This window comes from Gopherus evgoodei, chromosome 23 (genome assembly GCF_007399415.2).
Source record: "Gopherus evgoodei ecotype Sinaloan lineage chromosome 23, rGopEvg1_v1.p, whole genome shotgun sequence".
NCBI classification, from domain to species: Eukaryota; Metazoa; Chordata; order Testudines; family Testudinidae; genus Gopherus; species Gopherus evgoodei.
The window spans coordinates 12,387,162-12,404,533 of NC_044344.1; the positions used below are offsets into that span (position 1 = coordinate 12,387,162).

At 50.2% G+C, this 17,372-nt stretch overlaps 1 protein-coding gene across 2 annotated transcripts in view; it reads left to right on the top strand.

Annotated features, from left to right (window-relative positions):
• WNT3 (Wnt family member 3) overlaps window positions 1-17,372 on the top strand; it is a 76,833-nt gene that overhangs the window by 33,247 nt on the left and 26,214 nt on the right. The gene's annotated exons all lie outside the window — the stretch shown is intronic.

Sequence of the window (17,372 nt, forward strand, 5' to 3'; positions counted from 1 at the left end):
GGTAGGTTGTGGGACTGCTACCCCTACTTCTGCACTGCTGTGGGCACCTGCAGAGCTGGGCAGCTGGAGAACAGCGGCTGCTGGCCAGGAGCCCAGCTCTGAAGGCAGAGCCACCGCCAGCAGCAGCGTAGCAGTAATCATGGCATGGTATGGTATTGCCACCATCACTTCTGCGCTGCTGCTGGTGGGGTGCTGCCTTCAGAGCTGGGTGCCCCGCCAACTGCTGCCACTCACCGGCCACCCAGCTCTCAAGGCAGCACAGAAATAAGGGTGGCAATACTGTGACCCTCCCCCCTAAAATAACCTTGTGACCCCCCCCACACGACTCCTTTTTGGGTCAGGACCGCCAATTTGAGAAACGCTGGTCTGCCCTGTGAAATCTGTAGAGTATAGGGTAAAAGCACACAAAAGACCAGATTTCATGGAGGGAGACTGGATTTCACGAGGGGGACCGGATTTCATGGTCCGTGATGCATTTTTTTTGGCTGTGAGTTTGGTAGGGCCCTAAGGATGAGCCAGACACAGGAGGAAGCAGTGGCTCCTTCCTCTCCCTGCCACACAGGAAGCCCAGCTCTGAGTGGGGAGGGCAGCCCCCAGGAAGAGGCAGCTGATGGTGTGTGAGGGGGCAGGTATGAGGGGAGGACAGGTATGGGGCGGAAGGCGAGCTCTTGTGCTTGACACGTGTGCACACCCCAGCACACGTCATTGGTGTGAGCATGGCGCAGTGTGGGTGGGTATCCCAGGTCCCTTGCGCTTCCCATAGGGTCACCGCCTTCTGCAAAATGGGCACAATGGACTGGGGGATACCCACTAGCATGAGGAAATTGCAAGAGTAGGGGGCAAACATGCATCCTCCTTTCACTGTCTCCCGGAAGGCAGTGCTGTACCATTTTGGACCTTCAGGTGGATGAGGCCAGAGGAACACAGTGTCCTGTCTATTGCTATGACAGGAAAGCAGCCCCTATTGTACAGGGCAGGGTCCCGCAGGTGGCTGGACTCACCAGAGAAGAACCCTGGGATTGAGGCCGTTCCTTTCGAATCGGTTCTCAGAGCAGTGACAATTTGAGGCCCGGCTAACAGTCAGCGAACAGTGGGACCGGGTTGTTATGTGGCTTGGGATTAGCAGCAAGAGCTAAAGGGCTCCCAGACGCAGAAGCCCGGGCTCCTGGAATTGTGTATGGCGCTTACCCACGTGAGGGCTGCCCTCGGCACAGAGAAGCGAGCAGCAATTACCCTATGGAAACTTGACACCCTAGATTGTTAAGGAGCTGTGGGGAACAAATGTGGTGTGGGGAAATCCACTGTCCTTGCCATAAAGGGCTGCAAGGCAATTCAGCCTCTCCGACCACACCAGGGGGCCAGGCTGGGCAAAGGGCAGCAAATAGCAGATGGATTCAAGCCGTTGGGGTTCCCCTCAGCAGCGTCCTGGGGCAGCGAGTTCTGCTGTCTCAGGCTGCACTCTGGGGAAAGTATTTCCTTTTATTCACTTTGCACTTGCTGCCTTTTCAGTCATTGAATGTCATCTTGTTCTTATGTCATAGGGCAGACACATCCGACCTGCCTTCTCTCAACTGTTCATGAGTGAGGCCAAGCCCCCTAGTGAGTTTAGGGCAAGTTGTTGCATTGTTTGCCCAGGAGGCTTTAGTCTCCTGTGTCCTACTGCAGTCACGCTGACTTCTTCTGAGCTGTGCTCTCCAGTTGTGCAGGGTTGGGCTGGGTCAGTACCTGACAGGAGACCCTCAGGGAACAACAGGCTGGGAAGCAGCCCTGCTCAGTGGGCTTTGCCTGAGCTGGTGCCCCAGCAGGTGCTGGAGGCATTGTGCTGTGGGAGCAGCCAGCCTTCAGAGGAGACACAGCAAAGAGGCCGTTGTTACACAGAATTTTCTAAAGAGCCAGGGCTAGAAAACAGAATTTCTGCTCTGCCCACCCCCTACTCGCACGTACAACGCGAAAGAGCCTCATTTGGAAGGGACGTGGCCACAGGGGAAAGCTGGGTGTGGGAGACGGCTGTTCTGAGTGCGTCCCAAAGAGTTCCTCTTGTGACCTGGAGGGCAGAAGCTGAGCTCCACACAGTCTCTAACATATTCCCCCACCCTACCCCCCTGCCACAGTGAAGAAGGGCGGAGCTGTGATCTGAATTGTACAGACAGGGACGAAGGCCCAGAGACCTGTTTCACAGAGGGGCCCAGGTGCCTTAGTCTGGGCTTTAGACTCCTAAGTCTGTGATTCCCAGAACCTCCCCTGGACCCGTAGGCCCCTCAGCTCCCTCTGTGCCGGAGGGTTCACAGCACAATGTCCCCTGGGTGTCTCTAGCTCTGCCTCTGGGCCTGGGCGCTGCCATTTCCAAAATACACTCTGAAGCCCAGAGCTCCAAAAAGTGTTCCCAGCTTGTTCACTGGCAGCACCAAGTGCCTCCTTGCAGCCCAACCCATGTCTACACTGCAAACAGCATAGGCTCAGAGCCCAGGTCAGCTGGCTTGGGCTGCCGGGCTAAAAATAGCCATGTAGCCGTTTGGGCTTGGACTGGAGTCTGGGCTCTGAGCCCCTCTCTTTACCAGGGTTTCAGAACCCAGGCTTCACCCTGCAATTTTCTAGCCAGCAGCCTGAGCCCACAAGCCAGAGCCAGATGACCTGGGCCAGCCACAGCCATGCCAGGGATCTTGTATTGCTGTGTGGATGTCCCCTTCGGTGCCCGGCTACCCCCCCTCATCAGTATCTCTCACTAGCCAGCTAAAACAGCTCCCCCTTGGCAGATTGCAGCCTCTCCCCAGACTCCCACGTCCCCAGCAGATCGAGGGACGTGATCATTCCCCTCCATTCGACATTGGTGAGGACTCATCTGGAGTACTGTGTCCAGTTTTGGGCCCCACACTACAAGAAGGATGTGGAAAAATTGGAGAGAGGCCAGCGGAGGGCAACAAAAATGATTAGGGGGCTGGGGCACATGACTTATGAGGAGAGGCTGAGGGAACTGGGATTGTTTAGTCTGCAGAAGAGAAGAGTGAGGGGGGATTTGATAGCTGCTTTCAACTACCTGAAAGGGGGTTCCAAAGAGGATGGATCTAGACTGTTCTCAGTTGTACCTGATGACAGAACAAGGAGTAATGGTCTCAAGTTGCAGTGGGGGAGGTTTAGGTTAGGAACTATTTCACTAGGAGGGTGGTGAAGCACTGGAATGGGTTACTTAGGGAGGTGGTGGAATCGCCAACCTTAGAGGCTTTTAAGGTCAGGCTTGACAAAGCCCTGTCTGGGATGATTTAGTTGGGGTTGGTCCTGGTCCTGCTTTGAGCAGGGGGTTTGGACTAGATACCTCCTGAGGTCTCTTCCAACCCTAGTATTCTATGATTCTATGGTAGTGCAGGGAGCGTGGGCACCCAACTCAGGCTTTGTTAGTTCCAGGGTGCTCCTGTGATTTGCGAGGCACCTCGAAGGTCGGTGTCATGACGCTGAGCATTGCAGCAGCTAAGTCCCTTTGTGGATCTAGGCCAGAGGGCCCACGGGCACACAGGAAATCTGGGGGTGAGCAGGGAATGAAGCCCAGACTTTTTGAGTCTCACGCCAGACCCCTAACCCTAAACCCTCCTTCCCGTTGCAGGGGACAGCTCCCTTCTGGACAGTGAGCACTGTCTGGTGTGATGCCTCGCAGGGAGGAAAAAGCAGGAGACAAGCTGTTGAGGGTGCGGGAGGGGAACAGGCCGGCATAGCTTTGAGGTGGCAGGGAGGGAGAGGTTTCCACTGGAGTCTGTGGAATGTGAACTCTGCTGGGCTGCAGCACTCTGAGTCCCCAACCTGGCGCTCCGGGCTGATCTGATAAGAGATGACAGGGCTCCTGACAAATGTTTATGCTCCTTTTCTTTGTACCATAGAAAACACTCTTGGCTCAGACAGCAACCAGGGAGGGTAATTAGCAAAGGGGAAGAGATGGGGGAGAGAAAGCTTTGCTTTCCAAAACAGTGCTCCTCTCTGAATGTAGGGCCACAGCTCCCCCTCCCCTCACACGCGCACAGAATGGATGGTAGCACAGTCTGGAGGAAGCTGAAGGCAACCGCTAACCCACAGCACCAGGGCTGGAGCCTTCCAGAACCAGCTCTCTCACTCTGCCGTTCACGATGCTATTTTAAACAGTGATATTGATTTAAAAATGGAACCTCCTGGCACTCCTGCATTAAAGATGGACAAACCGAGGCAGTTCCTTGCCTAGGGCCCCACCGCATCCTTCTTAAACTAGTGCTACCAACCTCTCCTTGCATCGCATTCAACTACAGAGCCTGTGTAGGACTGGCACTCATGTTTCGTAGAAACTGGGAGCAGTGAAGTAGGAGCAGAGAGGTGATTTTACCTCTTTATGTGGCATTGGCAGGACCAGTACTAGATACTGCAGCCAAGGTCTGGTGTCTCCTTTTTTTAAAAGGATGTTGTAAAATTGGAGAGTGTAGAAAAGAGGTGATGATTTGAGAAGATGCCTTACGGTGAGAAACTGAAAGAGCTCAATCCATTTATCTTAGCAAACAAAAGATGAGGTGACTTGATGACAGTGTGCAAGTACCGCCCTGGGGAGAAAATCTTGGGTACCAAAGGCGCTTTGAGCTAGTGAAGAAAGGTGTAATAGGAATCAGTAGCTGGAAGTAAAAGCTGTATAAATTCAGTTTAGAAACCCGGCACAGATTTTTAACTCTGAGGCTGATTAACCACTGGAAACATCCATCAAAGGATGTGATGGATTCTCCATCTCCAAGACATCAAGACTTTTTGGCAACAAATATAAGTTACTGAGTTGATACAGGGCTCAATGGATGAAATGCTTTGGCCTATGCTAGGTGATCTAATGGTACCTTTGGCCCCTAACATTTGTGAATTTCACTCTCTGCCCGTAATTAACAAATGTCCAGTTTGGCAGCTGGTAATAATTGTGGAGGCAATTTGTCCCCCTGGCAATTGTTGTCGGTGGCTACACTGGTACAGGAGGTGAGGAGAGGAGGGTGGACTTGGGGAGTCCGAAAAGCTTCGCTCCATTCTGGCTGGCTGTGGGGCCCTGGATGCTGGAATGTGCTGTTCAGCCACCAAACAGGCAGAGTATGTGCAGCTCTGGTGGGGCGAGGGAGCACCTCCAGGGGTGAGCAGAGAGATTATATTTCATGTATTGCAAAGAAATGACACCAAAGAGGGACAATAGACTCACGCTGAGATTTTTTTAAAAGCCTTGTGTTGGAGTTGAGTCTAAATTGGCCTCAATGTCTGTTCAATTCAGCTACACATGCAGCAGGCATACTTGCTATACTGCTGAAGTATGAGCAGCTTGCCACATCCTCCTTTACATGTGACCCTGAAGAGATGGTTTCCACATCTCCTGGGCATCACTCGTAACTGACAAGCCATATCTGGGTGCAGAGAGCAGTGAGCGGGATTGTTGGCTAGTGGTTTGACACAGGCATTGTGGTCAGGATTCCAGAGTTCAGTTCTTGATACGGTCACGGACTGACTGTGTGGCTTTGGGTAAATCACTTCCCCTCTGCCTCAGCTTCCCCAGCCCCAGCAATGGGATAACCTGCTCTGAGCTCAAACACAAGAAATTATCAAGGGTACTAAAGTGCTCGGAGTGTTGCTTGTGGCCTATTAAGGGAAGAACAGAGGTCAACTGGGTACCTATAGATATCCCACATGGTCACTGGTTCAGAGTCTCACGGAGAATGTCTTGGTAACCTTCATGTGTGGCACCCTTAACAATCTTTCCTCTTCACTGGATACTCCTTTGTCTGTACTAGTAGAAACAGGGTTGAGGTAGCTAATGGATGAATGTTGAAGAGTTTCGAGGTTCACTGCAGACCTTCTCCAAACCTTTTAAATGTTTTTGGACACATTTAACTGACTGGCATTCCAGCTGGTACATAAGTTACTGTGCTGAGTCAATGGGATTATATCTGAATTTTGCTCCTCGACTCTAGAAAAATGGGCTGGAAATCTTATGCACATGGGTTCTGTCCCGTGCTTCCCAAATACCTGCTGCCTGAAAATAGCACCACCCTGGCAGTAATTTGCTACCAGCAGGAAGTGCAGAGGTGGTAGCAGAAATTGCGGGGAAAATCAACATGCTACTTGAACTCTGTCGATCGAGCTAAAAGCTCAAACCAAGATTTTTTTTGGAGAAGAGTTATAGCCAGACTAGTCATCTGCTCCTCCCTCCTCATGCTTTTAAGATCACCCTATATATACTTAGCACTCAGAGTGCTTGCTGCCCATGGAGCTCCAAATGCTTTACCAAGTCAAGAAAGCATTATTGCTGCTCTTACAGATGTGGGGAACTGATGCACACAGAGCTGATGTGACTTGCTCAAAATCACCCAGGGACAGAGTTGGGAGTAGAACTTGGGCTTCCTGAAGCTCAGTATAGTTTCCTAGACACTGGACCATGGAGTTTTAGAGGACAACTTAATCTCAGATGCCCAGAATCTGCAGAGCTTCCATTAGCTTCTGGCATCCATCTACCTTGAGGCTTGTTCAGCCACTTCTTTTAAGTCAATGTGTATTCTTGTTCTGGATTTATTTTTACTGTTGCTAATGTTTTCACTTCAGCATAGTGTCTTTCACCCCAAAGAACCTCAAACCACGCTGCAAACTAGGGGCTCAGTTCTGCAAGATACTGAGGACTCCGAGCTTCCAGAGAACTTAAGTGCACCCTGCAGGATCAGACCCTCTATAATGTACAAACTGAATCTCTAGGGACAGTCTTCAGTTATGTGTCCTGTGTCTAGCACAACAGGAACCGGAGTCAAGAGAGATGAACACAATTTGTTGGGGAAGAGTCAACATGGTTTTTGTAAAGAGAAATCATGCCTCTCCAATCTATTAGCCCACAGATTAGGAATTCCAAACTTTAACCAACTACAAACATGTGAATACATCTTCTGAGGCCTAACTCCCTGTGTGCTGTGATGGCTACTGTAGTGAGAAAAGACCCCCAGAGACTCTGTGAGATTTGGCTGTGAGATAGAGAATCCCTTCCTGCACGGAGTGTCTTGCTTCGTTAAGTTCTGCCTACAGCCTATCATGGTCCACTCTGGGAACTGGAGGACCAAGAACTCTGAGTTCAGCTCGACTCCATGGATGTAATATCTATGGCTGCGTAACCTTCATTGTTTGGAAAGCTCCATTAACATTTCTCCAGTCTTTGTTGGGACATAAGTTTGATGTGTGAATCCAGAAACAGAAGTAGACATAAATGAAGAGTGGGAAGGGGCAGTGCTTGAAGAGAAAGGCTGCTTCTCACAGAAGAGAATGGTCATCTCTAGTCCACCTTAGTCTGGCTGTTGAGGTGTGTGATAACATTGCGGGGTTGGGATTTATGGATTCAAGGCCAGAAGGAACCATTGTGATCATCTAGTCTGACTTTCTGTATAAATAGGCCAGAAAACTGTCCCACAATTATCCCTAGAGCAGAGCTTTTAGAAAAACAGCCAGTCTGGATTTAAAAATTGTCAGTGGTGGAGAATCCAGCATGACCCTCGGTAAATAAATCCAGTGGTTAATTATGCTCAGCGTTAAAAATGTATGACTTATTTCCAGGCTGAACTTGGCTAGCTTCAGCCTCCTGCCTTTGGTCACGTATTATAGCCTTTCTCTGCCAGATCGAAGAGGCCATTGTCAAATATTTGTTCCCCATATAGGTGACTTATAGAGAGACTTATAGATCACTTATGCATCCCTTAACCTTTTCTTTGTTAAGCTAAACGGATTGAGCTCCTTGAATCTATCAGTATAAGCAGGTTTCTAATCCTTTAATCATTCTTGGGGGTTTTCTCTGAACCCTCTCCAATTTATCAACATCCTTCTTGAACTGTGGACACCAGAACTGGACACACTATTCCAGGAGCAATTGCACCAGTGCCATGGACGATTTGGGTGGCATGGATTAGAAGACGTTAAAAAGAGAAAACTGTGACATAATGTTTAAGGCTGATTCCTACTTCCCGCTAAAGGCTCCTGTGGAAACAGTTTGGTTATTTCAACCAGCTCCTATTAACCAAGGTGATTAGTCTGAAAATTCAAGTCAGAGGATGATGAAAATCTTTTAGGAAATACTCAGTGTGATTTCAGGTGCTCAGAATTGGGAACTAAGTGACCAGAGCCATGCATGATGGAGGCAGGCAGTATATAAGCCTTGCACCATTCTGGTAATGTTCCCATCTGGGTCATGCCTGATTTGCAGACCCTCCTCACTCCCTGCTATTCAAGTTGTAGGCCTCCATCCCAGAATTCTTGCTATTCGCTTCAGTCCTGACCCACTGGACCCAGCTCACCCTCAAGCAGAGGCTGTCAGTTGCATAATAGCTCTGAAGTGATACATCCCTTCTGCTTTAAAATCTATAAATCTATAACTCTCCCAAAGATCAGCGTCTTTGGAACCAATGGTTTGACTCAGCCTGTTTTCAAAGCAGGAGCTGTGTGTCAGACCCAAAGGGCCCCAAAGTTTGTATAGATTTTGAATCCAGGACCTGGGGCCTCTCCATCCTGGCAGGATCTGAATGTTGACCTTTGGCAATGAGAAATCAATGCTCCAGGTCATCCTGAGGCAGCAAAGCCCCTTTGGTTAACGTGCACCGTACCCTGCTGTCACGGGCAAAGAGTAAGAGCCATCAGAGCTGTGTGAAAGGCCATCATAACCCTCCTGGTCACACTCAGGTCTTGGTAGTATCTTGGGATTCACAGTGGCAACGGGGATGGTTTTAGGAAGAGAGATAGAGGTAAATGGGTTGTTAATAAATCTGTGGTTGGCCTCCAGTCAGTCTCCTGCCTTACTTGCCTGTGACCTGTGGAAGCATTTGAATAGGCTAGCAAACATCCCACAAGGAGGGGATCTCACTGAAGACATGTTGTCTTGGCTGAGGAGCCACACCTTCCCCAGGTGTGAACAAAACACCTCACCCTGCTGCCCACGCCAACGGTCCTGTCCTGCCAATAATCAAGTGGCAGCAGCTGGGAAAGAGTGGTTATCCAGAAATAATTTCTGGGCAGGGGAGTGGTTCAGGATCTAACCAAGCACTTTCCAGAGCCCCATGGGCACAATTCTTCAACCGGAACCCCATCTCTTGTCACAGCTTATTGTGTAAGAAAAGGCCTTCCATGCCCCAAACGCTGCATCCATGTCTGGGTCTGAGCAGGTCAGCCTGGGACTTTGGGACCCAGCTTCCCTTCAGCCCCACAAGAGATCATCCTGCTTCTGGACTGAGTCCACGAGTCGGCAGTAGAGGGATTCTCCAAGAGATGTGCAGGGTCCTGTGGAGAAGCTCAGTGAAGGCCCAGTGAGCTTAGCTCCATATCACCACCCCTACGCTCAAGCAGCACGAATCAGACCCAAACAGTCCTGAGACCGGCCTCACATTCATGACTTTTTTTAGAAAAAGGATTGTGGGTTTTGCTCTGAGTTGTGATCTCCCCTGCCCCCCAGGGTGCACCAGTGCTAGCATGCCAGCTCTCGCTCAGCCGTGGGAGGCAAGGGCATTCTGGCCCCTGCAGCAGGAGCTGGCACTAGAGAACTAACCAAGATTCAGCCTGACGGTGCAGATCTTCCAGCTTCTGCCCCGAATGCCAATTCATCAGTGTGTTCTGTGCCCCCCAACCCCACATTAGTTCTATACCTCACATCAGGCTCCACCTCTGGCCCCTGTTCCCCACCATGCCTGCTCCTCCTGCAGTTGTGGATGGAGGCTGCTCCAGCAGGGCTCCTTCTCCTCCTTCCCACGTCTAGTGGAGCAGGATGGATGAGGAGGGGGAGGAAGGAGGAGCAAAGAGGACCTGAGCCATTACATGGGCAGGGAGGAGGTGAGGAGGAAGGCCCACCCTGAGCTGCTGGGCTTTTTCTGCTCCATCCTCCCTTGTGAAAATGGTATCTGCCCCTCCCCTCCCCCTACCCAAAAACTTCTTTTGGCTTCTGAGGCGAGGTGGCGGTGGGGGAGGCGAGGAGAGAATCTCTGCCTTCCTCCTTCCCCAGCTCTCACTGTGTGTTCTTCCCCAGAAGGTGGGGTCAAGAAGGCAGCCAGTTGGACGAGCTCTTTTTCCCCTTGGCGGATCTGAAAATTGCTTGAAGGCAGCAGCTTCTTGCTTCATGGTGCCACTGCTTGTAGCAAGGGCCAAACTCTCCTTATTCGCAGGAGTTGGCAGCATTGCTAGCAGTTATACCAACCAGCTCTGGACCTCCTGGGTGTGTGAGTGCACCAGAGGTTATATTCAATACACGGCAGCTGTAAGCGGCTCGCAGGTGCCAACGCTCAGATGTGAGATTTACACATGGAAAACATTTAGCTCAATAGGCAAAACTGGCACAAAAAGATGCTCTTGGAACCAGCCTTCGGCACCAGGCAGCAACTGTGCAATCCTGCCTCAGACCAGGGCAGGCAAACACCAGCCTGCAATACTGCAGGGTGCCACACTACCGTCTTCTGAAAAGGAGTTCCCAGGGTGCTGAAATCAGGGCCCTGAATGTGCAAAAACGCTTCCACTGCACTAGGTGCAGAATTAGTTTCCATGTGCAACTGATATTTTTGCGTCTGAGGCCCTGGCTGGCGCCTGATGTGCACAGCTACCCGCTGCCCCCCAGATTACAGCTAGTCCAGATGGTCTCTAGCAACCTGCAGCCAGGCCAAAAGCCCAGTGGCACAGACTCCTCAACGGGCATGGATAACCCGGTTAAGTTTTCAACTAGCAATAGCCAGGCCTCAGTTTAACCTCCTGGCCTATGAAACTGCCACGGGATTACCAGAACCCCCTAATGCTGTGCCAGGGCAAATGCCTCAAATGGTTACTAATTATTACATTTTCACTAACTCAACGCATAATTGTTCTGCACACTACCTAGCCACCTCGAGATGTGCACATTGACAGTCAGAGGTCCCAGATGGCAACAGTGTTCCCACAGCAGAGACAAATTAACTTGGTTGCTCTGACGTATTCCAGCTTTCTTACCTACCTGCAGTAGTACCCCCTAGGGGCAAGAGGGTTTCCAAAGTGTTAAGAGGATTGTCCTCGCTCTGGGGAGCTCCAACTGGGGGCGTAGCAAATAACGAAGAGGACAGGTCACTGTTCTTAAAGTTCAGATTTTGCTAAACGTGTTGTAATATTCAGCTAAAGGGTTAATAAGCATAGAATATATATAACTGCACTAATGCTGAGGTTTTTCTATTGGGCAGCAGTGCTTGAGGCCAGAAAAAGATGCAATTAGTTGTCTACTTTACCCGGTGTCTGTATGTCCAAAGACAATGCTGGTGAGGAATGCAGGCTGGGAACTCCCGAGGAAAGCAGATTGGTATCTTGGCCATAGTTCTGTGAAGAATCGATCTTTCCATTTCTTGGCCATCTTGGAAAATAACAACTTTTTGTTTTTGTTTTCTCAGTAAAATGACAAACTGGAAAATATTTAATTTCAGGTCAACCCAAATGTTGTTATCAGTCTGAAACACAACATTCTCATTCTGCACAGTCTCTGGGTGTGTTTTCTCTCTCAGTCTGAGAACTTCTGCCCAGCTCAAAACAGCACTCGCTCTGTTGCTATTAATACTTTGCATCCATAAATGCAATTCTTACGCTGTCCTTCTAGCCACAGGATCTCAAAGCACTTTAACATAAGGAAGCTCTACATTTCAGTGCTTCTGTAGCTTTATCCCCACTTTATATGGGGGAGGGTAGCAAGCTGAAATAGAAATTAAGGCTCAAATTAGTATAGGTGGCCATTAATTTTGCTTCACTGTTCAGGCACTTTTCATGGGCAGAGTACAAAGGAGATCGGTGTCATTAACCCCATTTTACAGATGGGGAAACTGAGGCAAAGAGCAGCATAGCAACTTGCCCAAGATCACCCACCAGGGTAGTGGCAGAGCCAGGAATTGACCTCGGTCTCCTACACCCTAGGCCAGTGCTGTTGGCAAATCAATCCTCGTGCTTCTGGGTATGAGTTGATTGCTAGCTGGTGGGTAGGAAGAAACTTCTCATTGTGGCATCAGATTGATTGGCTAGGTCTGCCCCTCTGAAGCACTCAGCACGAACTCTGTCAGACACGGGACTCTGGACTAGACGGCCCATAGGCCTGGCCCTTCCAGCATTGGGAATTCACCCGTGTGCCCTCCTTGCCAGAATGGGAGGAGGTGAAATCTAACCCTACCAGACTCGGCTGCGCTCTCCAGGCTTTGCCTGAGGCACATAGTCACATATTCCTGGATGGATTGGACACTGGCTGAGCCCTGCTGGAGCTGAGCTTGGGGGCTCCTGGGCTGAGACTATAAATGCTTTCTAAGGAGGCAGTAGGGGAAACAGCACAGCAGAGTTAAAGAGGCATGTAACATGGCTGCATTTGCCCTTTAGATAAGGAGCTTCTTCAGAGGAGGAGAGGAAAAGCAACAATGTGAGGAATGCAGGACAGCCCCAAGGGACAAGGTGCTGCTATTGTGCAGAGCTGGCATCCGCCGCCTCCTGCACTGGCTGGCCTAGAGACCACCCCAAGTTCCGCTGGAGTGGAACGGAGTGCTCGGAGCTGAACTGTCTGGGTTTACACACCTCCTGCAGATGCTGCCATGACAGGCCCTGGCCCTCGCTCTCACCCAACTGGTTCCCTCACTTCATTCTGGAGCCAGGTCTAGAGCTGTTCAGAAACCTGTACGAATGATCAGCAACCCTTCTGGAATGAAACAAAAATCTTCCATTTCTTTTCAAAATGTTTTGTGGCCATTTGCCCCCAAGGATATAACAAGTTTCATGGCAGAAAATCCACTTTTTGTTTCTTTCATCCAAAAAACGGAAAATTAAAAAAACTTCCAAACTTTTTGTTGAAAAGCCATTGTTTTAAATCAAGGGTTTGCTGGAGACACTTTGGCTCCAGTCAAGTGCCAGCTGGACATCCCAGAGCTGGCAGTGCTCCTCCATCAGTCTTGTGCAGTACACTGACACCCAGGGAAGGCCAAGCCTGCCACAAGAGGAACCATCTCTCCCCGGGTGGTATTTATCTTCCCAAACATGCACTAAATTAATTAAACCAGACCCACCAAAGACCCATGTCATGCACACCGACCCCCTGGCTGTGCACGAAGAGGCTCTGTGTTCAGAGCCTTATCATACTCCTATCTCATGGTCGGGGTCTGACTTTCCCTCCAGTTCCTGACTTCACAAACCAGGCTTCTCCTCACGCTGGGCCTATCCAATCTAAGGGCTTGTTTACATGGCAAGCCAGACTCACCAGTTCCCCATCTTGCGGTGCACTGCCATCCCACGTCAATGCTGGGCATGCCATCCCATGGTGCACTGCAGGACATTCACTTTCTGGAGCCGTGTCCACACAGGACATTACCACACTGCAAGCTGGGGTGCTGTAGCTACACTTGGCTTGCCTTATAGGGTGAGGTCTTGGGAAGGACTCCAGTCAGTGAAACCAGTTCTGTGAGGCCAACGCAATGACTTCTCTTCCCCACTCTGCTGAAGGCGCAGGCCAGATGGTGCCTGTGGATTCATGCTGTAGCCCTGAAACTCCCTGGCAAGGGCACTGATGGGGAGACCACAACAGATGTAGGTGGGACCCCCCAACACCTCTGCCCAGGTGGAGAATGGTTCCTGCGGTGATGGGAGCAGGAGAGTTTGGGAGTGATGGTTTCCTGTGAGGTTTTGGAAACTTGTCCCCAAGTGGATATGGAATATCCTGTCGGCGCAGGGCACCTGCCTTGTCACCCCAAGCCACTACTGGGACTGACTTCCTGCCCCTGTGACTAGCTCGCTAGGATCGGCCCAAAGGGAGTCGCTGGCTCACCAGAGAGCATCAGCTCTTCCAAAGGGATTTCGAGGATTTCCTCTGGTCTGGGCCACCATCCCTTACCTGCCCATGAACTCACTATCCCTCCCACTATACACACACATTTCCCGTGCCCACCTCCATCCAACCAAAGCCCTAACCTCTCACCCACACCTCGCATGCCCATCTTCCCCTACACAGACACTCCAAGGCGAAAGCGATTCCCCCAGCCAGCCATGAGAGCTGGCTGTGCCATTTCGAGGCTGTGACAGCCGACCACACACCACATGGGGTGAGAGTGCAGGACGCCGGAATGGCTGGCTTCGGGGTAAGGGCTGAAGCCCAGGCAGGTGTGTGGATGTGCCCCGGCAGGCACCAGACCCAGATGCCGGTCCAGGTGAGCGCCCCCGCCCTGGGCTATGTTAAGTACCCAAAGAGGGGCTGAGAAGGACTCTGTGGCTTGGAGGGGTGGGGATCAAAGACCAACAAATCTTTATACAAAGTGGAACAGCTTCAACAGGAGAGCTTGCGAGACACCCCTGCCCCCCCATGCAGGCTGCTCTAGATGAAGGCTAGATTCCCAAAGACACATAGACGTGGGGTCCCCAAGGGTAAACAACGAAAGAAACATTGGGCCAAAATGAGTGAGCACAAGAATGGCTCTAGCCCGGCGATGTCCCTTTGTGGATCTAGCCCTAGATTTTCCATGCAATGGGCTTGAGGACAGTGGAGGATCACTGCTCTGATGAATCCCAGGACAGAAATATCGGGGTGCAGCAGTTCAGGAGTGAGACGCGTTGAGGTGCATTGATGGAGAAAGCAGCCGGTACTTCACATTCCTTCCACTAAAATAGCATGGGCCAGATTTAAACAGCTGTGTGCGCCCTGGTACGGGTGTGCAACTCTTGATGCACATAAACCTGGAGTTATATATGCACACACTTGTCACACATCAGCAAATCAAGATGAATACGTCTGTAAATTGGGCACATTCATTTCTGCTTGTGCCCTTCTGTAAATCTGATCCTAATTTTACAAAGTGTGTAATTCTGAAATAGAAAAAATGATTCCGGCTCCTGAGCTTCGTTCAGCCAGAGACCCTCCCGGACAGATCCCACTGCTCCTTCCGAATGTCACCTGCTCTGGAACTGCTTTAGTCCTCTCAGCTCAACGCCGTTTTCATCCTGACCTGGAAAGAGCAGGAGCTGAACTTGTGAGGCTCCTCATCCATGGGCTTCTGCATTGCTCTTACATTTAGATACCTTGTCTTTCACCAGCAGGCTCCAGCAGAGTCAGGCTCTGCATCAGGGATTGTACAAAACACACAGCGCCTGCCCCAAAGATCTCGCGGTCTGACAGACGGGGAGATGAAAGCGGGCCCAGCGAGGGAATGGGTGTGCCCCAGGCAACACAGCAGATCCGTGGCCAAACGGGGACTAACACTCAGGTCCACTGAATACCGATCCAATACACTATCCACAAGCCTACACTGGAAAAGCCCTAAAATCCCATGGTTCTGCTTTCAGCTCACGGCGAGCCACTGCCTCTTCCCAGTAGAGCAGAACACACAGGAAATAGGCCCAGATGTGAGGGTGGAAACCAAGGCACAAGAAGAGCTGCCCACCAGAAGCCATTAGCCATATATACGAGAACCTGAATGAATCGCCTAACAGATAATGCTATATATATATATATTCCTATTCCCCTGAATACGGTGCTCTTTTTGTTACCCATTTACATGTGTGCAAACATGTCCATTATGGAACTCTTGTAGCAACTCCCTTCCTATAATGGAAACTGACTAATTTCATTTAATAGTCTTTTAAGTTCATTAATTAAGTTTCTTTTAATAGTCTTTTGAGTCAGCTTGCTCCTGTGTCTGCTTTGGGTAGTTTTAGTCTGAGTTCCTCACGTTGCTCTTTGGCTCAGGAGATTTCTGTGCTGCTAGATTCCAAGGCCAGAAGGGACCATTAGGATCCTCTTGTGTGAGCTCCTGCATAACCCAGGCCAGAGAATTGCACCCAATTAACTCTAGAGGCAGCTGGTTCTTTGCATTGCCTTTAACAAGGCCTGAGGATTGTGGCAAAGTGAACTCATTTCAAAGTTCTTGCCCCACAATTGCTGGTGTTACGGAAAATCGGTCTTGGCAAACAAACCTGACTTCATTCTCGGATGAGGTTGCAGGTTTGAGTGACAAAGGTAACTGAGGAGCTGTAATATAATTAGACTTTTGTAAGGCATTGGATTTTGATGAAAAACTAGCACTACACAGTATCAATAAAGCACACACTAAGTGACTTAGGAACTGGCTAATTGACGGCACTCAAAATGTAGTTGTCCATGGGGGAATCATCATCAAAAGGGCCTAACACTGTTCAACATTTTTACCAATCACCTGGAAGTAAATATAAAGAAATCACGGCTGATAAATATTGTGAATAATGCAAAGACTGGCTGAGCCAGTGGTAAATAAGGGTGAGAAAAGGGCAGTCACCCAGACCTATCTCAATTGCTTGGTTTGCTGGGCTCATTTAAATAAAATACATTTTAATACAGCCAAATGCAAAGTTATAATCCAGCAGAAGCAATGCAGGTCAGCCCTACAGACTGGGGGCCTGTATCCCAGAACGCAGGGACTCTGCAGGCAGGGGGTTCACAAATAGTTGAACATGAGCTCCCAGTGCGAGAACATGGCTAATGCCAGTCTCGGATGGATATACAGGGGGGTGGTGAGCAGGAGTGGGGAGGTGATTTGTCCTTCCAAGGAGCTGCTACTCTGCATGGTGCTTGTGGTGGTGATGTCACCTCCAGGTTGATTTCCAGCGATGTTTTCTAGGAAGGACATTTTGAGTATTTGCCCCTTTGGCTATGAGTGGGGCTGGCTATTGCATTGTATAGCACTGCATCATCTGCCACCTGGCCCAGCCTGCCTTCCTCTCAATCCGCTGAGAACAGAGGCACGAGGTGTTGCAATTATTTCAAAGGCTAGTTTGTGGTGCTTGCCCTTGCATGGACATGTCAGCGTGCCCCAGGCACTCATTGGCCACTGTTGAATTTTAGCTGGGAGTCGCTTCAGCAGTTTGGGGAATTTATCCGGTACAATTTTGCAGTGATCGGTGCAGCTCGTTCTGGTGAAGGCAGAGCCTCTGTCTTCGCTGGGGGCCTGGGTGACGCTAGACGATTGAGTTGTGAAAAACACTTTTTTCCTTTGCTCTGCACAGCCCCAGCACAGCGCGTGGGGCCTCAGACAGACAATCTGTGCCGCTGTCACTCCCCACCAGTGTACGGTGCAGGGCTGTTTCCAGCGCTCTTTACAGAACGATTTAGCTTTTTGCGATAATCTCCGGGGGCATCATGGACTGGGCTTTGCCTTTTTCCTGTTTTTGTTGTCCCTGTAATACAGGCTTTGCTTGCCCGTCCTTGCAGCCCCCTGCTGTGTTTGCCTTTATTTTGTGTGCGGTGAATATCCTCCTCTCTTGCTACCGCTTTCCATTTCCGTAGCTGTTCCTTCGCTTGTTCACTGCTGCAGTGGGTGTCAGGAGCTGGGTTAAGTTCCAGCTCTGACTGCTGCAGCACATCCCACAGAGACGTATGGCTTTTTTAATGACAG